The sequence below is a fragment of the Saccopteryx bilineata genome, chromosome X (assembly GCF_036850765.1).
Source record: "Saccopteryx bilineata isolate mSacBil1 chromosome X, mSacBil1_pri_phased_curated, whole genome shotgun sequence".
In the NCBI taxonomy this organism is placed as follows: domain Eukaryota; kingdom Metazoa; phylum Chordata; class Mammalia; order Chiroptera; family Emballonuridae; genus Saccopteryx; species Saccopteryx bilineata.
In genome coordinates this window covers 71,733,066-71,758,471 of record NC_089502.1, presented here as the reverse complement: position 1 = coordinate 71,758,471, position 25,406 = coordinate 71,733,066, and the positions used below count along the sequence as shown (strand labels likewise).

At 41.0% G+C, this 25,406-nt stretch overlaps 1 protein-coding gene across 6 annotated transcripts in view; it reads right to left on the bottom strand.

The window, feature by feature from the left end:
- Positions 1-25,406, bottom strand: part of ZC3H12B (zinc finger CCCH-type containing 12B) — a 207,777-nt gene that overhangs the window by 126,632 nt on the left and 55,739 nt on the right. The window contains exon 1 of one of the 6 annotated variants that reach the window (XM_066250326.1): positions 4,621-4,643. The exons of the other annotated variants lie outside the window; for them this stretch is intronic. The gene's annotated coding sequence lies outside the window, so the exon portion shown is untranslated. Of the gene's footprint in view, positions 1-4,620; positions 4,644-25,406 lie in introns of those variants that run through there. 6 annotated transcript variants of the gene reach the window in all.

Sequence of the window (25,406 nt, the reverse complement as noted above, 5' to 3'; positions counted from 1 at the left end):
CATTTAAAAGAACTAGAGGCCCTGGTTGGTGGCTCAGTAGATAGAGTGTTGGCCTGGCATATGGACATCCCAAATTTAATTCCCAGTCAAGGCATACAGGAAAAGGGAGCATCTGATTCTCTCTCCCTCCCTCTTCCCCTTCTCTCCCTCTTCCCTTTCTACAGCAGTGGCTCAATTAGTTCAAGGATAGATCCCAGATGTTGAGAATAATTTGGTTGGTCCCAACACATCAGCCTCAGTGCTAAAAATAGCTTGGTTGATTTGAACATTGGCTCCAGATGGCGTTTCCAGGTTGATCCTGGTCAGGGTGCATGCAGGAGTCGGTCTCATTATCTCCCCCCCCCAAAAGAGAACGAGAAAAATAAACAAAGCACAGGGGAAATACAAGGAGGGAAATAATGAAAATCAGTGCAGAAATAAATGACATAGAGGCAAAAAAAAAAAAAAAAAACCCAATGCAAAAGATCAATAGAGCCAAGAGCTGTCTTTGAAAAGTTAAACAAGATAGACAAAGCTTTAACCAGATTCATCAAGAAAAAAAGAGAGATGACTCAAATAAAGTTAGAAATAAAAGACTGACATCACAGACATACAAAAGATAGTAAGGAAATACTATGAAGAACTATATGCCAAAAAATTTGGACAACTGTGGCAAAATGGATAAATTGCTGGAAACATACATTCTTCCAAAAACTTAATCTGGAAAAATCATAAAACTTAAGCAGACTGATTACAACAAATGAAATTGAAACAGTTATCAAAAAATTCCAGGAAACAAAGACCTGGACTGGATGGCTTCACAGGCAAATTTTACCAAACATTCAAAAAACTAACACCTATCCTTTCCAATCTAGCCTAAAAAATTCTAGAGGAGGGAAGACTTACAAGATCATTTTACAAGGCATGCATTATCCTAATTCTAAAATTAGGCAAAGACACTACAATAAAAACAAAAACAACAAAAACTATAAGCCTATATTCTTGATTAGCACAGATGTTAAAATTCTTAACAAAATATTAGCAAACTAGATCCAGTTATACATTAAAATGATCATATAGCATGATCAAGCGGGATTTATTCCAGGGAGGCGAGGATGATACAATATTTGCAAATCAATAAACATGATTCATCACATAAACAAAGTGAAAAATAAAAATTACATGATCAAATTAATAGATGGAGAAAAAGCATTTGATAAAATCCAGCACGGATTTATAATAAAAACTCTCAGCAAACTGGGAATAGAGGAAACATACATCAACATAAAAAGGCCACATATGGTAAAAATGACAGCCAACATCATACTCAATGGGAAAAAACTAAAAGCAATCCTCTTAAGATCAGGAAAAAGAAAGGCATATCCCCTTTCATTACTCTTATTCAACATAGTTCTGGAAGTCCTAGTCACAGCAATCAGACAAGAAGAAATAAAAGACATCCAAATTGGAAAGGAAGAAATAAAACTGTCATTATTTTCTGATGACATAATACTGTACGTTGGAAACCCTAACATCTTCACAAAAAAAGGTATTAGACATGATAAATAAATTTGGCAAAGTGGCAGGATATAAAATTAATATTCAGAAATCAGTGGCATTTTTATATGCCAATAAAGAACTATAAAAAAGGGAAATTAAGGAAACAATACCATTTACTATTGCAACAAAATTTAAGTATGTAGGAATATATTTAAGAAGGTAAAAGACTTGTACTCAAAACTTATAAAATTTTGGAAAAAAAATCAAGGAAGATACAAATAAGTAGAAGCATATACCATGTTTATGGATAGGAAGAATTAACATCATTAAAATGTCCATACTACCCAAAGCAATCTATAGATTCAATGAAATTCCTATTAAAATACCAATGGCATACTTCACAGAACTAGAACAAATATTCCAAAAATTCATATGGAACCCAAAAAGAACCCGAATAGCCTCAGCAATCTTGAAAAAGAAAAACAAAGTGGGAGGTATCACACTTCCTGATATCAAGCTATACTACAAGGCTGTTGTAATCAAAACAGTCTGGTACTGGCATAAGAACAAGCATATAGATCAACAGAACAGAACAGAGAACCTAGAAATAAATCCACACCTTTATGGTCAGTTAGTATTTGACAAAGTAGGCAAGAGTACACAATAAAGTTGGGAAAACTGAACAGGTATATGCAAAAAAAAAAATGAAATTAGACTACCAACTTACACCATTCACAGAAATAAACTCAAAATGTTTAAAAGACTTAAGTGTAAGTCACAAAACCATAAAAATCCTAGAAGAAAACATAAGCAGTAGACTCTCAGACATCTCCTGTAGCAATATTTTTGCCAATATATCTTCTCATGCAAGTGAAATAAAGGATAAAGTAAACAAATAGGACTTTATAAAACTATAAAGTTTTTGCACAGCAAACAACACCATTAACAAAATAAAAAGCAATCCACTCCATGGGAGAACATATTTGCCAATAAAGTGCATCCGTAAAGTCATGGTGCACTTTTGACTGGTCACAGGAAAGCAACAAAAGACGATAGAAATGTGAAATCTGCACCGAATAAAAGGAAAACCCTCCCAGTTTCTGTAGGATGATGTGGCAGCATGCACGCGTGCATAGATGATGATGTAACACTGTGTATACAGTGGAGCAGCCCATGGCCATGCCAGTGGAGATGTGGATGGTACAGAGGAAAGTTCAGTGTGTTCTGTGGCTCGCTAAATTCGAATCCGTGACCAAAGTGCAAAGTGAATATCGACGCATTTATAACGAAGCGCCACCACATAGGAATAACATTACTCGGTGGGATAAGCAGTTGAAGGAAACCAGCAGTTTGGTGGAGAAACCCTGTTCTGGTAGGCCATCAGTCAGTGACGAGTCTGTAGAGGCTATACGGGATAGCTACCTAAGGAGCCCTAAAAAGTCTGTGCGTGTGTGTGCTCGACAATTACACCTAAGCAAGACTACAGTTCATAAGGTGTTAAAGAAATGTCTCTGTTTTATAAGGTATAAATTGCGGCTGTTGCACACTATCAAACCGGCAGATAGACCCACATGATGCGCGTTTGCTACAGATATGCTTCATGAGATCGACAATGATGCAAGGTTTTTGCAGAAGATTGTGTTTAGCGATGAGGCGACCTTCCATATCTGTGGACATGTTCATTGCCATAACGTCTGAATATGGGCTGCTGAACATCCTCATGCCTATGTTGATTATGAACGTAACACCCCTAAAGTGAACGTGTGGTGTGACCTGATGCATGGTAAGGTGATAGGCCCATTTTTTTTCACAGAGCAGTCTGTGACAGCAAAGTCCTATCTTGACATGTTGGAATTGTGTGCAGTGCCACAATTTCCAGAGGTGTCATCTTTCAACAGGATGACGCTCCTCCACACTACGCCACCATTGTTCGTGAGTTTCTGGATAGAACATTCCCCCGGCAGTAGACAGTCAGAGGTTCTGTCAAGCCATGGCCATCACGATCCCCAGATCTGACGCCCTTAGACTTTTACTTTTGGGGTTATGTGAAGCAACATGTGTACATTGAATGTATCAATGACATTAATCACTTAAAACAGAGAATCACAGACATTATTCACTCTGTTACACCAGGAGTCCTTACCTGTGTGTGGCAAGAACTTCACTATTGTTTGGATGTGTGTAGGGCAACAAATGGAGCCCACATTGAACTGCACTGAATAGGTATGAAACAAAGAGTTTTCCTTTTATTTGGTGATTTCACATTTCCATCATCTTTTGTTCCTTTCCTGTGACCAGTCAAAAGTGCACCATGACATTATGGACACATGGTATATCTGATAAGGGGTTGATAACCAAAATTTATAAAGAATTTGTAAAACTCAACACCAAGACAACAATCTAATTAAAAAAATAGACAAAGGACCTGAATAGACTCTTCTTCAAAGAGGACATACAGATGGCCAAAAAGCATGTAAAAAATGCTCAATGTCACTAATCATCAGAGAAATGCAAATTAAAACTACAATGAGATATCAGCTCATGGCTTCTTCCAGAATGGCACTAATTAACAAATCAACAAACAAGTACTGGCGAGGGTGTGGAGAAGAGGGAACCCTCCTGCACTGCTGGTGGGAATGTAGACTTGTGCAACCACAGTGGAGAACAGTATGGAGATTCCTCAAAAAATTAAAAATGGAACTGCTTTATTATCCAGCCATCCCACTTCTAAGAATCTATGCTAAAATCCCAAAACACTTATTTAAAAGAAGATATGCACCTCCATGTTCATTGCAGCATTGTTTTCAATAGTCACAATCTGGAAACAGCTCAAGTGTACATTAGTGGATGAGTGGATAAAAAAGCTATGGTACGCCTGACCTGTGGTGGCGCAGTAGATAAAGCATCAACTTGGAAATGCTGAGGTGGCCGGTTCGAAAACCTGGGCTTGCCTGGTCAAGGCACATATGGGAGTTGATGCTTCCAGCTCCTCCCCCCCTTCTCTCTTTCTGTCTCTCCTCTCTCTCTCTCCCTCTGTCTTTCCCTCTCCTCTCTAAAAAATAAATAAATAAATAAATAAAAGCTATGGTACATTTACACAATGGAATACTATGAGGCTATAGAAAAAGATGGAAATCTTACCTTTTGTAACAGCTTGGATGGACTTGGAGTTTATTATGCTAAAAGAAATAAGCCAGGCAGAGAAAGACAAATGCCATATGTTATCACTTATATGTGGAATCTAGTGAACACAATAATCTGAGGAACAAAATAGAAACAGTGGCAGGGTCATAGGGAACAGATGCACAGTTGTTAGAGGGAAAGGGGAAGAAGGGATGGGATCAAAGAAGGTAAAGGGATTAGCCAAAACCACATATACATACATGTATATACAAATAAAAGGGTAGCAATAGCAAAAGGGAAAGGGGGAATACAGAGTTAGGAGAAGTGGGGATAGGGGGGTGAAATAGCATTGGAAAGAGACTTTGCATAGGGAATAAGGGGCACAATGCAGTATGTAGGAGGTGTTATAGTGAATGGGACGCTTGAAACCATGTCAACAAAATAAATTTTAAAAATAAATAAAGGTAATTCAATGGAGGGACTATAGTCTTCATTAAACGGTGCTAGAAAAACTGGACATCCACATGCAGGAAAAAGGAAAGACAATCTAGACACAGACCTTATACATTTTACTAATTAAACTCAAAATATATTGTAAATCCTGGATTTGAAATGCAAACTAGAAAATTCCTAACAGGCAATAACATAGGTGACCTTTGGTCTAGTGGTAATCTTTTAGATGCAAAATACACAAAGCATAATCTGTGAAACAAAATCGATAAATTGAACTTCATTAAAATTAAAATTTTTGCTGTGTGAAAGCCTCTGTTAACAGAATAAAAGCACAGGTACCAGACTGATAGAAAATCTTTGCAAAACACATGTCCAATAAAAGGACTGGTAACTAATCATACTAATAACTCTAAAACTCAACAATAAAGAAAAACAATTACAAAATGGCTGTAATATTTGCATAGACCCCTCATCAATGAAGCTATACAGATGACAAATATATATATGAAAAACAAAGTTCAACATCATATATCATTAAGGAATTGTAAATTTAAACAATGAGATCCTTCTACACATCTAAAAGACTAGTATAATTTCAAACACCAAATCCTGGTGAGAATGTGAAGCAAAGGCTCTCACATTTATTGCTGGTAGGGATGCAAAATGGTACAACCACTTTAGAAGACAGTTTCTTTTAAAAATTAAAAATAGTCTTACAAATGATCTAGCAACCACACTTCCTTGTATTTAACCAAAATAGCTGAAAACTTACTTCAACACAAAAACCTGCACATATTTCTAGTAGTTTTATTCATAATTGCCAAATTTGTAAGCAACTGAGATGTTTTTTAATGGGTTGAATAGAGAAGAAATTGTGGTACATATGTACAGTGGATTATTTTTTCTCACTAAAAATAAATAAGCTAAAAATTAAAATAAATGAGCTATCAAACCATAAAAATACATGGAGGCAACTTAAATGCATATTGCTAAATAAAAGAAGCTGACTTGAGAAGGCTATATACCATATGATTCCAATTATATGTATTATATTCTGAAAAAAGAAAAATAATTATGGAGACAGTAAAAATATCAGTGGTTGCCAGAAATTCAATGGGAGGAGGGAGAGAAGGATGAATAGGTGAAGCACAGAATTTTTAGGGCAGTGAACCTATTTCATCTAAATGGTACTTTAATGGTGGATATTTATAGTTATACATGTCTCAAAACCCATAGAATGTACAACACAAAAGTGAACCGTAATGTATTCTATGAAGTTGAGTTAAAAATAACATATTGTTGATTCATCAAATGTAACTAATGCACTACACTAATGCAATATATAAGAATAAGAATGCTGTGGGCAAGTAGGATGGGAAATAGAAGCACTTTCTGGAACAAAAGAAAATAAGCCAAGTAAAGTGAAGTTGGCATTCAAGACAAGGAGAATAGTAAACAAAAGTGCACAATGTGCATTCTGGGGACTGAAGGGTTCTTATAGATCAAAGCAATAATGAGACAGATTATAAAGGATGTTTGGGGCAGATTGCATAAGAAATCTAATACTTAAAAAGGGGAACTTAGCCCTGGCCGGTTGGTTGGCTCAGCGGTAGAGCGTCGGCCTAGCGTGCGGAGGACCTGGGTTCGATTCCCGGCCAGGGCACACAGGAGAAGCGCCCATTTGCTTCTCCACCCCTCCACCACACCTTCCTCTCTGTCTCTCTCTTCCCCTCCCGCAGCCAAGGCTCCATTGGAGCAAAAATGGCCCGGGCACTGGGGATGGCTCTGTGGCCTCTGCCTCAGGTGCTAGAGTGGCTCTGGTCGCAACATGGCGAAGCCCAGGATGGGAAGAGCATTGCCCCCTGGTGGGCAGAGCGTCGCCCCATGGTGGGCGTGCCGGGTGGATCCGGTCAGGCGCATGCGGGAGTCTGTCTGACTGTCTCTCCCTGTTTCCAGCTTCAGAAAAATGCAAAAGAAAATGCAAAAAATAAAATAAAATAAAAAGGGGAACTTAAGCATTATTTTGTAGATATTAGAGTTTTATAAAGAATAATTTGTTATTAAAACTTCAATTCAATTAAAATTTTTTTTCTTCTCTGAGGTTATTTTCTTTTTGAAATCCTAAACTCTTTAACTCAGACAATTTTCTTCAAACAATATCAAATGGATTGATAAAAGACCTACACACAGCTTTACATTTAAAATAAATATGTAAAACTAGGAAAGTATCTAATGTTTATCCCAAACCTAAAAATAAAGCTCTACTTGGATCATCTGTGAGCTCAAAATTTCCCAGTGAAATGGCTGTGAAAAAATTCTATTTTTAAAAGTAACAATTAGCATCAAGTATTTTGCTGCTGTTTGTAACAATCTTATTTAACTTCTTCACAAGCTGTACAATGAGAAAAGTTAATCCAAGGCAAATCTTTATTTTACAGCATACTCTACTTGGCCCTCAATATAACATGATTTTCCATTTTATTCTGTTTGCCACAAGATATTTCTCAACATTTAATGACATTTTAGGTTAATCAGTAAGTTTAAATGGTGTTTAATTAACCCCCAGGTTGTTTGCTCTTACTTCATATTTTCTATCCCCACCCCATGCTTGGCCCACATAACATTATAAGATCAATATTAAACCAATCACTTTGACCAGAGAAATGGAGTACTCTAATTAAATATGTGCATCCAATATACACTGTTCTGGCAGAGAGGAAAGTAGGATAAGCTCTACCAAAGACATGTACAAAATCTCAGTTTTACACAGTAGATGATGTTTCTTTAGGCTACCAAAACCACAGGTTCCTATAAAAATTAAAGAATTAAATGTAGTTATGATAAATATGGTTAATTTAACTTAACTATTTAGAGCATAATACTCAGTAAGGAAGTCAAGATTATAGGGTCAATCATTAAATACTGCATTATTCAATTTATTCATTCAACAACTGGCTATGGAAAACTTATTTTATTTAGAGAACTAATGTAATTGCTATGAAGAATTCCCCTTCCCCCAAAAAAACAACAAGGCTTGCTTTCATATAGTTTATAATTTAGCTAAAGGAGAAACATACATATTTATTATAACAAAAATAATTATGAAAACGTGGAACCAAGTACATAATAACATAATACGAACTCTGTATCACTTTATCATACTTTGTTTCTTAGTCATGTTCTTGGAGCATGGCATATAAAACAGTATTTGAATAGAGTCTTATTGTCAATTGATTTCTAGAAGGACTTCACACAAAAGACTTTGGCTTCATCACACACACACATACACACACACACCCCACACCTACACATATGCACACACAAATCAGAGGAATTTAGAGATCTTGAACCACAGTGGTTTTTATCTATCTTGGCTGCACATTAGAAGCGCCAGAGGAACATTTAAGAAAATACCAGGTATCTGGACCTTGTCCTCAAAGATTATGACTTAAATGTAGTGGGGTGTGCTTGGAATTTTTTACTGTTACCCGAAGTGATTCTAATGTGTAATAAGCAGCCAGGGTTGAAACTATTGGTGTAGTATAACCACTTCATGTTGCAATGAAAAAAAGTGAGGTTAAGAGAAAACAAAATTTGCCCAAGATAATATAGATATAGACTAGTCTCCTGCATTATAATACAGATGTTTTGAGGATTATTGCATTTTTGTCATTTTAATGCATGGGCATTAAACTATCTCACATATTTTATAGGAGTAAGAAGGCAGCTAAGGAAGCAATCCATAGGATCTGCAACATATATTAAACTACCAATTATTTCACTAGAAATCACTAAATAACTCCATTAAACTCAAACCGATATGTTGCACTATTTTCCTGCTTTATTTAAAAAAAATTTAAATTACATTTATTGGGGTGACATTGGTTAATGAAATTGCAAAGATTTTATCATCTGCATTTTTCATTGGGTGCACACCACCTAAAGTCGTATCACCATATATTTGACCCCCTTCACCCTTTACTACCCACCATCTACCTCCCTCTGGTAACCACCATACTGTTGTTGGTCTATTTGTATTTGTTATTTTGTTTTTCTTGTTTATTCACTTATTGCTTTCATTTTTATAACCTACAGATGAGTAAAATCATATGGTTCTTAACATTTTCAGTCTGACATATTTTACTTACCAAAATATTCTCAAGATCCATCTATGTTGTCACAAATGACACTATTTGATCTTTTATGGCTGACTAGTATTCCATTGTATATATGAGCAACTTCTTTATCTAATCACCTATCAAAGGACACTTCAATTGTTTCTTTCTTTTTTTTTTTTTTTTTTTTTTTTTTGCATTTTCTGAAGCTGGAAACAGGGAGAGACAGTCAGACAGACTCCCGCATGCGCCCGACCGGGATCCACCCGGCACGCCCACCATGGGGTGGCGCTCTGCCCACCAGGGGGCGATGCTCTGCCCATTCTGGGCGTCGCCATGTTGCGACCAGAGCCACTCTAGCGCCTGGGGCAGAGGCCAAGGAGCCATCCCCAGCGCTCGGGCCATCTTTGCTCCAATGGAGCCTTGGCTGCGGGAGGGGAAGAGAGAGACAGAGAGGAAGGCGCGGCGGAGGGGTGGAGAAGCAAATGGGCGCTTCTCCTGTGTGCCCTGGCCGGGAATCGAACCTGGGTCCTCCGCACGCTAGGCTGACGCTCTACTGCTGAGCCAACCGGCCAGGGCACTTCAATTGTTTCTATGTCCTGGCCAACATGAATAATGTTGCAATGAACACAGAAGGGCATATACCTTCGCAAATATATGCTTTCAAAATTTTAAGGTAAACACCTAGAAGAGGGATTTTAGGGTCCTATGATAACTCTATTCTTAATTTTTTGAAAAGCATCCATACTACTTTTTCACAATGGTTGTACCAGTTTATATTTCCACCAACAGTGAATGAAGGTTTCTTTTTCTCCACAACCTCTTCAATACTTTGTAATGTCTTGTTGATAATAGCCATTCTAACATGAGAGGTAGTATCTCATTGTAGTTTTGATTTGCCTTTCCCTAATAGTTAATAAAGTAAAGTATTTTTTATACCTGTTTTTTGTTTGTATGTTTTCATGAGAGAAATAGATGTTCAGGTTCTCTGCCTATTTTTCAATGGGATTGTTGGTTGACTGGTTTGAGAGTTATAAGTCCTTTACACATTTTGGATATTAACCCCTTGTTGGAGTAGTTGTTTGCAAATATCTTCTCCCATTTTGTTAGTTGTGTTTGTTTTCTTGACGGTTTTTTGGCTACACAAAAGCTTTTGATTTTTATTACTTTTTTTCTATTAGTTTGTCATTTTATTTAATTTTTTAACTGTGAACCGTTTTATTTTGTGAAAACTTGAACAATCAGTTGTGGTTTTTTTAAGTGTTAAGATGATACAGTGTTAGTCCGTTCTTTTAAATAAAAACAGGTCTCTAATTATTAGCTAGAAGATTTGAGTTGTGAGAAGAAGGTATTATGTCTGGGAACAGCCTGGAGGATGATGTCTCATTCTAGTCTGTTTCCCATGTGGTGCATATTTTGGGGTCGCAGAGTAGATCCACCAGGTATCAAGGCTTTCAGATGGCTTTGCTATGGACCTCGTTTAATAATGGAAATGAAGGACATGTTTCCCAGCACTTCATCTTCTTGTCTATTGAATAATGTATATAGATAAATACTCCAGCTAAGATCAGAAGTTCTTCAAGATCCCACTCCATTTGCAGCACATTTGGGAGTCCTGTTCGCTGGAGTGGATGGGTATGTCAGTTTCCCTGACACACAACACTCCCACTCTTTCCATCTTTCTGGCATGCAATGATTCTGAACGTCTGTAGCTGGTCTGAGGGTTGCTGATGTCATTCCAACACATGGTCGAAGCCCACTCTGCATACATTATGGAAAGCAGCTCCAGTCAGTATTTAAATGCAACTTTTCTCCCTTGCCAAGGAAACCACAGGGCCTCTAATAAGCCTCATGTGTGGGGGAAACCAGTTGGACATTTGGAATTTGCCAATCTCTGCAGAGGAATGTTCTATGAAAATGTGGTTCTGTATTTGTCATATAGCATCACAGTTCAAGTGCATTTGGGGGGGGGGTTAATATTCTTTGGAAAATATCTTCTTTTTTGCATTCATAGAGTACAGTGCCATATTGAAAAAATAGGGTGTCCAACTCAACCTGCTTCGCCAAGGGCTCCCTGTCTTAGAATGCCTTTGGGCCTCGGTTTCTTCACCTGGACTTTGTAGGTAATGTAGTGAAATGAATTTCATGGTCTGCTGGAAATAAATGGATCTGACTGCTTTGCTAATTCCTACTTTTTACATTTCAATTTCTTTTTTAATGTTTTTATTTTATTTTCCTTATTAATTTTAATGGGGTGACATTGATAAATCAGGGTACATATGTTCAGAGAAAACATCTCTAGGTTATTCTGACATTTGATTATGCTGCATTCCCATCACCCAAAGTCCAATTGTCTTCCGTCACTTTCTAACTGGTTTTTTTTGTGCCCCCTAAATCCCCTCCCTCTACTTCACCCTCCCCCCGTAATCACCACACTCTTGTCCATGTCTCCAAGTCTCATTTTGATGTCCCACCCATGTATGGAATAATATAGTTCTTAGTTTTTTCTGATTTACTTATTTCGCTCTGTATAATGTTATCAAGGTACATCCATGTTGTTGTAAATGATCTGATGTCATCATTTCTTATGGCTGAGTAGTATTCCATAGTATATATGTACCAAAGCTTCTTAATCCACTTGTCCACTGACGGACACTTGGGCTGTTTCCACATCTTCGCTATTGTGAACAATGCTGATATAAACATGAAAGTGCATTTCTCCTTTTGAAACAGTGCTATGGTGCTCTTGGGGTATATTCCTAAAAGTGAGATAGCTGGGTCAACAGGCAGTTCAATTTTTAATTTTCTTTTTTTTACTTTATTTATTATTTATTTATTTTTTTTAGAGAGGAGAGAGACAGAGAGGGAGAGAGAGGAGAGAGAGACAGAGAGAGAGAAGGGGGGAGGAGCTGGAAGCATCAACTCCCATAGGTGCCTTGACCAGGCAAGCCCAGGGTTTTGAACCGGCGACCTCAGCATTTCCAGGTCGACGCTTTATCCACTGCGCCACCACAGGTCAGGCCTCAATTTTTAATTTTTTGAGGAATCTCCATACTGTTTAACACAGTGGCTGTACCAGTCTGCATTCCCACCAGCAATGCAGGAGGGTTCCCTTTTCTCCACATCCTCACCAGCGCTTATTCTGTATTGTTCTGTTGATGAGTGCCATTCTGACTGGTGTGAGGTGATATCTCATTGTGGTATTAATTTGCATTTCTCTAATGATTAGTGATGTTGGGCATTTTTTCATATGCCTATTGGTCATCAGTATGTCCTCTTTGGACAAGTGTCTATTCATTTCTTTTGCCCATTTGTTGATTGGATTGTTTGTCTTCCTGGTGTTGAGTTTTACAAGTTCTTTATATATTTTGCTTATTAACCCCTTTTCAGATGTATTGTCAAATATATTCTCCCATTACGTACTTTGTCTTTTTAATCTGTTCTTATTGTCTTTAGCTGAGCAAAAGCTTTTTAGTTTGATATAGTCCCATTTGTTTATCCTGTCTTTTATTTCACTTGCCTGTGGAGATAAATTGGTAAATATATTGCTGCGAGAGATGTCAGAGAGCTTACTGCCTATGTTTTCTTCTAAGATGCTTATGGTTTTGTGGCTTACATTAAAGTCTTTTATCCATTTTGAGTTTATTTTTGTGGATGGTGTAAGTTGGTGTTCTAGTTTCATTTTTTTGCAGGTAGCTGTCCAATTTTCCCAACACCATTTATCGAAGTGGCTGTCCTTACTTCATTGTATGCTCTTACCTCCTTTGTTAAATATCAGTTGTTCATAAAGGTGTGGGTTTATTCCTGGGTTCTCTGTTCTGTTCCATTGATCTATATGCCTGTTCTTATGCCATTACCAGGCTGTTTTGAGTACAATGGCCTTAGTATAACTTGATATCAAGAAGTGTGATACCTCTCACTTTATTCTTCCTTTTCAAGATTGCTGAGGCTATTTGTGTTCACTTTTGCTTCCATATAAATTTTTGGAATATGTGTTCTATATCTTTGAAGTAAGTCATTGGTATTTTAATCGGTATTGCATTGAATTTATAAATTGCTTTGGGTAATATAGACATTTTAATGATGTTTATTCTTCCTAACCATGAGCATGGTATATGCTTCCACTTGTTAGTATCTTCCCTGATTTCTTATATCAATGTTTTATAATTTTCCGAGTACAAGTCTTTAATCTCCCTGGTTAAATTTTTTCCTAGGTACTTTATTTTTTTGGTTGCAATGGTGAAGGGGACTGCTTCCTTAATTTCTCTTTCTGAAAGTTCATTGTTAGTGTATAAAAATGTCTCTGATTTCTGAGTATTAATTTTATATCTTGCCACCTTGCTGAATTCATTTATCAGGCCCAGTAGTTCTTGACTGAGACTTTAGGCCATGTGGAGGAGAGGAGAAGCAGACAAGATGGTAGAGTGCTGAGTGAGAAGCCAGTTTGTGCAGAGTTTGTGCAGGGAGAAGGAAGGAGATGGGGAACAGAGGTGAATAAGGCTGGTGAGGTAGAAACCTTTGACTCTAGGAAACTCGGATAAGTCAGTAGCTTTGTGAGCACTGAATGAGTGGGTTTTGGAGCACAGTGTTTGTTTTTACTTGCCCGCCAGGTGCAAGCTAGGAGTAAAGGGGATGGCCCACAAGTTCTTGGCTCTGTTGTTTCATTACCATCTGTCCGAATCTAATGGGAACCTGCATGGGCCAGGCGGCTGTGATGTTGCCACGGCTACTGGCTTGACAGTCCACAATCCCATTCCCTAAGGTGGGTTTTCCTTGCCTCTCTCTTTCTATTAAGCTGCAAGGGTCCTTCTTTTGCTTCTGTAACTTTTTTCTTGAGCCATTTACTCTATGACTTGATTTTATATATATAAAAAAAAAGCAGCAAGGCAATTTAGATTTATTTATCATCCTGTGCTAAGAAAAAGGATATGGGACCTGGACTTCAAAAGGAATAAGTAATTCACAGGAAGATGAAAGGAGGAAATATGTGATACACCTAGGGTGCCATGCCACGTAGCTAAGTGTCTCAGATGAAAAAGTTATCTCGGTATTGTTACAGTAGTCAGTTAGTTAGTTATTAACAAAAGAGAAGGGATCCAAACATCTGGTTAAGCCTGATTAAATCAGAAAACAGCAGTTTCAGTCACTTCAGAGAGTAACTGGCATTGCTCTCAACATCCTGTTCATTAGGCAGGAAAGGTAGTTTTAAAGCCACCCCAGGGTTTGTTAATCAGCACTGTCCAGCAAGATTAATAGGGGGGGAAATGGCACAGAGGGATTCCTTTTATTAAGTGAATGTGCAGTAGAAGCCAAAATGGTGACCATGAAGGGAGAAGAGACTATCCTGGGAAAATCTGGGGGAAATATCAGATAGGTAAAGAGACTGGTTAGGGGGAGAGCACAAGCACAGCCCCAGGAAGAGCAAGAAAAGAGATTGGATAGTTTGAAAGAAAGCCTGCTCTTCTCCAAACCCGAGAAAATGTATGGAGGATTAGCAAGCACCAAGAAGCAGCTGCTACTATAGCCTACTGGTTCTCTGTCTCTTCAAGAACGTACTATCTTGCCTGACCAGGCGGTGGCGCTGTGGATAGAGTGTCAGACTGGGATGCAGAAGACCCAGGTTCAAGACCCCGAGGTCGCCAGTTTGAGTGCGGACTCATCTGGTTTGAGCAAAGCTCACCAGGTCACTGGCTCGAGCAAGGGGTTATTTGGTCTGCTGAAGGCCCACGGTCAAGGCACATATGAGAAAGCAATCAATGAACAACTAAGGTGTTGCAACGTGCAACTAAAAACTGATGGTTGACGCTTCTCATCTCTCTCTGTTCTTGTCTGTCTGTCCCTATCTATCCCTCTCTCTGACTCTATCTCTTTAAAAAAATAAAATAAAAAAATAAAAAGAATGTACTATCTCTTTCCACTCTAATAAATCTCACCACTATCATTTAAAATCCTCCTATGCAAAAGTCTCTGAAATTCCTTTCTTGCAACAGTGTAGAAGAAGCTTATTATCAGACTGCTGGGGCAGACTGGCCTTGGTCACAGTCTTCCCATGGTAACAGTAATAATAATATCTCTCTTCTTGGTAGAGTTCCCCTTTCTTTTTTCAACACTTTTTATTATTAATTTTTGACAGAGAGAGAAAGGGAGAGAGAGAGGAACATCCATCTATTCCTGTATGTGTCCTGACTGGGGTCTGAACCAGCAAACTCTTTACTGAAGAATAATGCCATAACCAAGGGAGCCATTCGACCAGGGCCAGTCCCCTTTTCTAATGTAAATTTTCCTTACAACAGGAAAACTTCAGCCTTGGCCAGATAGTTTAGTTAGTTAGAATATTGTCCCAATGTGCAAAAGTTGTCAGTTTAATCCCTGGTCAGGGCACATACAGAAACAGATCAATGTTTCTGTCTTTCTCTCTTTTTCCCTTCCTCTCTCTCTAAAATCAATAAATACATTTCTTTCAAAATGAAAATTTCTACTCTGTTTTTAAAGCTTCTCCTATGTCTTCAGTTTTTCAAAAGAATTTTTATGCTAAAGAGGCATTTTTAGAGGGACATTCTGCTACCTTTCTCATTTGCTATGAGTTGGAATGTATTGTTCAGTTAACTGGCTATGCCCACTTACTAAAGCCTGACTCATTGGGCCTAATTCACTGATAAACTGAGCAACTGACATGAGCTAGCTTGACTAATCATCTAACAACTTCTTCAAATAAAACAACTCTTTAATTAGTGGACTGACCTGACCAAGGGTAGAAAAGACTTATTAAAACTGCTACATAACTAAAGGAGACAGAGTGGTGGAAGGTTGACTGGTTAAATGGCTAGCCAGCTCTTTTTAAGACCCAGACTGTCTGGAGTTTAGAGCCTTGCCCTGGCTGTCTGTGGAATAAACTAAAAACCAAACCAAAACAAAACAAAACAAAAAACACTAGACATATTTTTCTCCCATCCTACATGTCTGAGGCTCTGCAAGGCCAAATGTCATAGAATGTGACTTTAGGATATTCTAAGGTCTTTCCTGTGGGGTGAGAGTGAGGTAGAAGAGAATGTTTGACAACAACAACAAAAAAATTTATGGCCAAAAATATTTTCCAAAGAAAGTATTTATTAGTCATTGCTAGCACAAAAATAAATTAAAAAACAAACAAACAAATAAATAAATAAATAAATCGGAAAGAAAGAGACCAGTCTTGGAGGCACAGAGTCTTAACCACCAGCAGCATGGCTAGGTTGGAAAGACAACATGTCCATCATCTCAGTCTTGGCAAGCATTTCTATACATCGAGTAGGGAGGAGAAAGATGTAAGCCATTCTGGAAGGATTTACATTAGCTACAGACAATGGGAGTGGGAGAAGCTGAAGTAAGACTAATTGTGGGATAGAATCAGCAGAATTCCACAGCAGCTTTCTTAAAGCTGGTGTGTAAACAAGAAGTGGAGCTTCATGTACTTCCATGGCATTTGGTTATTCTGTCTTTTTAAATAATATTGGAAATAGTCACCTAGAAGTTAATTTAATTCCAACATACACTAAAGACTATGAGGAGTCTTCTGTTGGTTTTGCATTGCAGTTGTTAACTGTTGAACCCCTTTTTGTCTCTTCTTGCACACTCTGCCTGCTGTAATTTAATATAGGACATATCAGAATTTTCTCCTTGTCAAAGAAATGGATAAGATCATAGGGAATGCTTCCATCAACCAAAATAAATAAGTGAACAAAAGCAAGCTCCAATTTCTTCAAACTGAGTTTATTTGGGAATAGAAGAGGAATTGTAATTTGAAAAATGCATGTTGTAGTAAGTCCTTTCAGGATCTGGGGTGGTTTGTATTTATGGGCAAGGAGTACAGACAGAGAGAAGTCCAACCTGAGGCCAGATAGTAAGTTCATTGGTTTGATGAGAATAGATTCTTGGTGGATGTTTACTGGTCAGGGGATAAGTTTCACTTTTCTGTAATTCCATCATATACAGAAAATCAGTCTCTCAGCTAAATTCTAGTTCTCTGAGGGCACATGTGAGAGATTCTCCATTTTCAGTTCCATTTTATACTGAAATCGTTTCACACTCAGTCTTATACTTAAATATAGGCTTCATCAGTGTAAAGACAGTTGCCACAGCCACCTGGCCCATGCAGGTTCACATTAGATTAGGACAGACGGTAATGAAACAACAGAGCCAAGAACTGGTGGGCCATTAGCTCTAATTCTAGCTCGCACCTGGCGGGCAAGAAATACACACAGTGGGAAAACACTTCCCTTTCCATGCCTTATCTGAGTTTCCTAGAATCAAAGATTTCTACCTCACCAGCCTTATTCACCTCTGTTCCCCATCTCCTTCTCTCTCCATAAACTCTGCACAAAGTGGCTTCTTGCTCAGTACTCTGTCATCTTGGCTGCCTCTCCTCTCCTCCACGTGGCCTTTTTCTGGCTTGCTTTCCAGCATGGGCTCCTCTGCCCCATTTTATAGTGTAGAAATCAAAACCTTTAATCCAATATATGATACAAATAAGAAAGTCTCTGATACAAAGACACTTATCTGAGGCATAATGGGGTTCCTCATAAGAGTGCACCACCCCTGTTGGTCAAGTGGGTTTTTAAATATGACATATATGTTTGCTCACTTTTGGTGTGGGAGACAGGTTGTGGGCTTGCACGGTTATTATAGCCTAAGGCTTAGTTTTAAAACTAAGCTCTTGCCCACAATCTTGACTGTTGCATGATAGGGGGCGGTGCACTTATGAGGAATCCCATTTATGCCTCAGATAAGTGACTTTGTATCGGAGACTTTCTTATTTGTATAATGGATTAAAGGTTTTGATTTCAACAGTATAAAATGGGGAAGGACTGGGGGCTCGCTCTCTCAGTTCCTGCTATCACATTGCAGGGGCCTCCCTGATCCCTTGCCCTTCATGGGAAGAGCAACAGGTTTTCTGCTTTTCCCTTGGCTTCCCTTGTGGCTTGCCTGTCTTGGTGAGACACCAATAAACAGAATCATCCACCATCCTTTGACTTCGGCATTTCTTTACCGTCTGTCCGAATCCAATGGGAACCTGCATGTGAATGGCCACGATGGCGGCTTCTGGCCATACAACTGGCATAGTTGGCTAATTTGGAGATTGGTATGGGGTTGCCAACCTTGAGGGGTGGGGTAGAGGACTGGTTGCTGTTCTGGTCCCTCATTGCTGTCCTTCTAGGAGCCATGGGCTGCATGATTTTTACTCAAGAGGAAACCAGGAGTTCTGTTTGAGAAGCTGCCCGAGGTCGGAAACTTCAGTATGAATTGCAAATCAAACAGCAGAAAAGGCTGGAATTGAAGCGAGCACTGGAGAAAGAATTACAGGTTTGTGAGTTGCAGTTTGCCCTGGAAGCTGAATGTTTGTACCAGTAGTTGTTGGAGAAACAACTGCAGATTCAAGAGCTCGAGTCTCAGCCTCTGGCCAAAAGCCAGCAGCCAGAGGAGCCTAAACAGTCACCAAAGGAGCATCAGCATCTGTGCCGGTGTATTGGCTCTGAGTCAGTGGGAGCAGGCGCTTACAATTCCTCTACCGAGGATGAGAAGGCTCAGACTGAAGCTGCCATATGCACACTGAGAGCCTGACCAGTGGCCACCAGGAAGGTAAAAACCCAGCAGCGAAGAGTCCCTCAGGGGCAGCCAAAGCCTCCTGCCCAGGTTACGGAACACTCTGTGGTCCGGCCCGATCCCCAGGCAGAGCTGATGGAGTTTGGGGCACAATTTAGGCAGAAGCCTACTGAATCCCTGGTAACCTGGTTACCAAAATTATGGGACATAGGGGTAGATGGCATCATGCTCTCCAGAACACAGATGGAGAAATTGGTCACCATTACCACACACTCCTCTTTGAGGCACCATCTTCAGAACTGCCATGGCAACCCAGGAGACCATACCCTATTAGAAGGGGTGATGGCTGCCATTCGTATGGTCTGGCAGAATGCTGGAGAATTGCCAGGGGCAGTGAGTCGGTGGCAGCGCTACAGTGAGATAGTAAAGGTCCTTCAGGAACTAGGTATGAAGAATGCTGTTTTCAACCCTGGGTCCCATGGGCCACACGAGGAAGTGTTTACGGCCAAAATGAGGGAATTTGTCCTTGCTAGCGCCCCGTCAGCTCTTTTTGGATCACTTGTGTCTATATTGGGCCCCTATGTGGGGCAGCCCATCAATGCAGTTACACAGATGGTAGCAGATTTGGGAGAGCTGGAGGCCGCTCGGGATCATAAAGCAGTGAGGGCTGCTGTCTATGTTGCCCCCCCCAACTAACAAGGGAAATGGGCCTATAAAGGTTACCCAAACACAGATGTAGGTAGATTTGATTGCGGCTGGAGCAGATAAGGGGAAATTGGATGGCCAGTCTAATAAAATTCTTTTGGAGCTTTGGCGGCAGCTTAAACCAGAACAGAAGTTCCAGCCACTGAGACGAAAGGCCCCAGCAGCTACCAATAAAACGTTTGGTGCGCGCACAGCTCGGTTACAAGATTATATGATGGAGAAAAACCGAGATAGAGGAGAACTCTCAAGACCCATTGTACCAGTTTGAATAGGAAAAGGGCTGAGGGACCCCTCTAAGGGGAATGGGCAGGGACTGGAGGCCACACGTGGAACTGGGTATCCACTGTTCCCCTTGCAATGTACAACAGGTGTTGGCCTTGGTGGATACAGGTGCAGAATGTTCCCTCCTTTATGGGAACCCAGAGCGGTTTGCTGGGACCCCAGTGGCCACTGACGGTTATGTGGGTCAAACTGTTCAAGGGAAGCCAATAACTATTCCACTGGGGAAAGGAAGACTGCCTCCTAAGCCATATAAACTGTATGTATCTCCTATTCCTGAATATATTTTGGGGGTAGAATTCTTGCAAGGACTGTGGTTGGAAACTACAGCCGGGGAGTTCCAGCTGCGGATCAGGGTTGTTGTGAAGGCAGTGTTGTGGGGACATGCATCACATTCCCCTTTGTAATTACCCATCCCTCGGCGTGTGACTAACACCAAGCAGTATCACTTGCCAGGTGGTTATGAAGAAGTCACAGGACAATCCTCAAACTAGAAAAGGTGGGGATCATCCGGCCAGCACACAGTCCTTACAACTCCCCAGTATGGCCTGTGTGCAAACCAGACAGACCTGGAGAATGACAGTAGTTTACAGAGAACTTGATAAAGTTGTTCCTCCTTTGCACGCTGCTGTTCCCTCGATAGCTAACATGATGGATCGGCTAAGCCATGAGTTGGGGACATACCACTTTGTGGCAGACTTGGCCAATGCTTTTTTCTCTATTGATAAAGCTGCAGAGAGTCAAGACCAATTTGCCTTCAGTTGGGAAGGGAGACAACGGACCTTTACAGTATTACCCCAGGGCTATTTGCATAGCCCCACCTTGTGCCATGGTCTGGTTGCTGCTGACCTGGCTAAATGGAAACAGCCAGAGGCAGTTCTCATGTACCATTATATTGATGATATTATGCTAACTAGTGATTCTCTTCCAGAATTGGAGCAAGCAGTCCCTACCCTTCTATCCCATTGGAAAGCATGTGGCTAGGCAGTCAATGAGAACAAATTACAAGGACCTGGGTTATCTGTTAAATTCTTGGGAGTTGTCTGGTCGGGTAAGACAAAAGTTATCCCTGGTGCAGTTATAGATAAGATTCAAGTATACCCCGTGCCCACTACAGAAAAACAGTAACAGAAATTCTTAGGTTTGTTGGGGTATTGGCGAGCATTTATACCCTATTTGGCTCAGTTACTACGACCCTTGTACAACCTTATACGGAAGGGGGTTCTTTGGGATTAGACTGAGCAGGTGCAAGGTTCATTTGCAGCAGCTAAGAGAGCTGTCAAGGTGGCACAGGCCTTAAATGTGTTTGACCCTGCCAGGCCCTGTGAGCTGGATGTTCATGTAACCTCGGAGGGGTTTGGATGGGGCTTGTGGCAACGGACAGAATGCTTATGGCAACCTATTGGGTTTTGGTCCCAATTGTGGAAAGGTGCTGAAGTCCATTACTCATTAGTGAAGAAGCAGATAACAGCTGTGTATGCTGCCCTCCTGGACACTGAGTGTATTACAACCAGAACACCAGTTACAGTCAAGACAACATACCCTATTGCAGGGTGGGTGAGAGACTGGGAAACCAAACCACATAATGGTATGGCCCAAATGTCCACCCTGGCCAAGTGAGGTGCTACCTGCAACAACGCTCTGCTCTTAGCACCAGCCCGTTGAGGGCAGAACTGCAGGAAGTCTTGGGTCTAGTCACCTATGTGACCTTAGAGTCGGGTGCAGCTGGGGCTCAGGAGGCAAAATCTGAAGTCAGTCACTACCAGGAGGGGCAGGTGCCCATCCCCAAGGATGCCTGGTATACTGATGGTTCCAGCAGGGGCCATCCTGCCAAATGGACAGTTATAGCCTTCCATCTCGCCACTGAGACTATTTGGATGGACATGGGTACAGGCAAAAGCAGCCAATGAGCAGAATTAAGAGCTGTTTGGCTAGTTGCCCATAATGAACCTTCACCTCTGGTGATTTGTAGTGATAGCTGGGCTGTCTATCGTGGACTGACCCTTTGGATTGCTTGGCACATTAACCAGTGGATGGTAATGCACCACCCACTATGGGGTCAGGCCATGTGGCAGGACTTATAGGAAATAGGACACCAGCAGCAGGTGACAGTATATCATGTCACGGGGCATGCCCCTCTAACCCATACTGGGAATGATGAGGCAGACACTTTGGCAAGTATACGATGGTTGGAGATTGCACCTGCAGGTGATGTGGTGCAGTGGCTCCACCGGCGCCTGCTCCATGCGGGACAGAAAACTATGTGGGCTATGGTTAAGGCTTGGTACTTGCTTGTGTCCTATGCAGAGGTACTTACAGCCTGTGAGCAATGTGCAGTGTGTTCCAAGGAGCACCCTCAGAGACCACTGGTGTCACCTAGACAGATCCAGAGGGGTCATGTTCCACTGACACGATGGCAGATAGACATCATTGGACCCTTACTAAAGTCAGAAGGGTACCATTATGCAGTCACTTGTGTAGATACTGCCACCGGTCTGCTTGCTGCTTACTCCGCCCATATCCCTGACCAGAGGGCAGTCCTACAGGCTCTGAACTGCCTGAGTGCTGCATATGGGCGACCACTGGTCCTTGAAAGTGTCAATGGTATCCACTTCACTGGTTCAATGGTGAGACAGTGGGCTCAAGAGCTGGGGGTGGACTGGAAGTACCATGTTCCCTACCACCCCAGGCTGCTGGTATCATTTAGCGGTATAATGGACTCTTAAAGCAGGGACTGCGACAGGAGGAGGGCACCAGCTCCCTCACTGGACAGACACGCCGCTTATAGACAGTACTCCGGATTTTGAATGAGAGACGTTGACGGGGAAGCCCAGCTCCAGTAGAGGCCCTCCTGCATCAGACAGCTGCCCCTATTCAGTTGCAGATACGCACCAAGGACATTTTACTCAAGCCAGGTTTTGGACAGCAGGGCAACCTGATCTTGCCTGCCCCAACTGCTCTTCTTAAAGCCAACAGCTTCAATGGACTTGGCCCTGGACCGTAAAGGTCCCCCATCTGAGATGGGTGGCCTTGTTGGCACCATGGGGAAAAGAGTTAGAGGTGGACCTCCAGATAACTCCTTGGGCAACCAGCACCTGGCTACCTAAGGTAGAAGTGTATTATCCCTTGAGTGCTCAGGGGGACAGAATTATGAAGGGCACCTTCGTAATTTCTTTATGGTCAATAATGAGTTCTCTTATTTTACTACACATAGAACCAGCAGATGCTGGTGCATTGGCCAATAATGTTTGGTATGCCTGCTCAGGGTGGCCTCTGGTACCAGCTACGGTGCTGTCTGCAGACAAAACTCTGGTCTGTATTCTGTCAGAGAGAAAAGATTTGCCTCTCTTGGTGCCGTTGACAGCTCTCTCATTTCACCCATACCTTTTGATTTGTTAATCCTATTGCTGTAGTTGGTACTATTTCTGTTTATGCAATGTACCCTACTCCTTGCACAGTGACCATCCTGGAAGATACCTCTGGTTTAGATTGTAAAGCTAGCAGAAGGAGTGGAATGTTGGTCAAGTGGGTTTTTAAATATGACATATATGTTTCCTTGCTTTGGGTGTGGGAGACAGGCTGTAGGCTGGCAGGGTTATTTTAGCCTAAGGCTTAGTTTTAAAACTAAGTTTTTGCCCACACCCCTGCCTGTTGCATGATAGGGTGTGGTGCATTCTTATGAAGAATCCCATTTATGCCTCAGATAAGTGACTTTGTATCAGAGACTTCCTTATTTGTATGTTGGATTAAAGGTTTTGATTTCTACACTATAAAATGGGGACAGACCAGGGGCTCGCTCTCTTGGTTCCTGCTATCACCATTGAGGGGCCTCCCTGATCCCTTGCCCTTCATGGGAAAAGCAGGCTTTCTGCTTTTCCTTTGGCTTCTCCTGTGGCTTGCCTGTTGTTGGGCAGATAAAATATATCATGCTCACTTTGTTAAAGATGGTGCTGCCCACATGGATGCCCATTGCTCAGGTAATATTAATGTGTTGGGGGCGGGCTGTGGGCAGGCAGAATCCTTGTAGCCTGGAGCTTGGTTTTAGGACTAAGCCTTTCTCATCTCTTTTCATGTGGGGTGGTGTAATCCCATCATGCCCCAGATAAGTGACTTTGTATAGATACTTCCCTATTTTTTATATTGGATAAAAAGTTTTGATTTCTATACTATAAAATGGGGCAGACTGGGAGGTTGCTCTCTCAGTTCCTGAGATTAGTATTAGAAAGGAGAGCAGGGAAAGGCCACATGGAGGAGGCCAGGAGAAGCAGACAAGATAGTGGAGTGCTGAGTGAGAAGCCAGTTTGTGCAGTTTGTGCAGGGAGAAGGAAGGAGATGGGGAACAGAGATGAATAAGTCTGGTGAGCTAGAAACCTTTGATTTTAGGAAATTTCGATAAGTCAGTAGCTTTGTGAGCACTTTATGAGTGGGTTTTGGAGCCCAGTGTGTGTTTTTACTTGCCCACAGGGTGCAAGCTAGGATTAAAGGTAATGGCCCACCAATTCTTGGCTCCATTGTTTCATTACTCTCTGTCCGAATCTAATGTGAACCTGCATGGGCCAGGCAGCTGAGATAGTGGCCGTGGATACTGGCTTTATACCTGTCTTGATGAGACACCAATAAAAAGAATGGCCCACCATCCTCCGACTCTGCCATTTCTTTACAGTCTGCCTGAATCCAATGGGGACCTGCATGTGAATAGCCATAATGGTGTCTCCTGGCCATACAACCCCCTATCATGCAACAGTCAAGGGTGTAGAGAAAAAACACAGTCTTAAAACTAAGCCTTAGGCTATAAAGACTTGCCTGCTTACAGCCTGTCTCCCACACCCAATACAAACTATAAGTGAGAAAAAAAAAATATATATATATATCATATTTACAAACTTATTTGACTAACAAGCACCCATAAAGATTCAATCCTTGCCTCTACTTATTTGGCTGACTTGTGACAGGCAGCTACAATGTGAGTATTTTTTTTGTTGTTGTTTGTTTCATGACAATAGGATATATGCTGCCTACAAGAGGTGGTAGAAGGAAGAAGGAGCTGGTGTGTACAAGAGGTTCAAATAGGTTTTCATTAAAAACAAATAAAATACATTGTGACTTATCCTCTAGTTATTAATACATGAATAATTGAGAGTTGACCATGTCCTCTTAGCCTTTTTGTATGGCCAGTAGCCACAGCCATTAACATCACTGCCTGGCCCATTCAGTTTTACATTGGATTTGGACAGTCGGTAATGAAACAACAGAGCCAAGAGCTGGTGGGCCATCACCTTTAATACTAGCTCGCACCCGGTAGGCAAGTAAAAACACACACTGGGCTCCAAAACCCACTCATTCAGTGCTCACAAAGCTAATGACTTATCCGAGTTTGCTAGAATCAAAGGTTTCTAGCTCATCAGACTTATTCACCTCTGTTCCTCATCTCCTTCCTTCTCCCTGCACAAACTCTGCACAAACTGGCTTCTCTTTCAGCACTCCACAATCTTGGCTTCTGCTCCTGGCCTCCTCCACATGGTCTTTCTCTGCTCTCCTCTCTAATGCTAATCTCAGGAACTGAGAGAGAGCAAGCTCCTAGTCTGCCCCACTTTATAGTGTAGACACTAAAGCCTTTAATCCAATATACAAACAAGGAAGTCGCTGAAACAAAGTCACTTACTTGAGGCATAA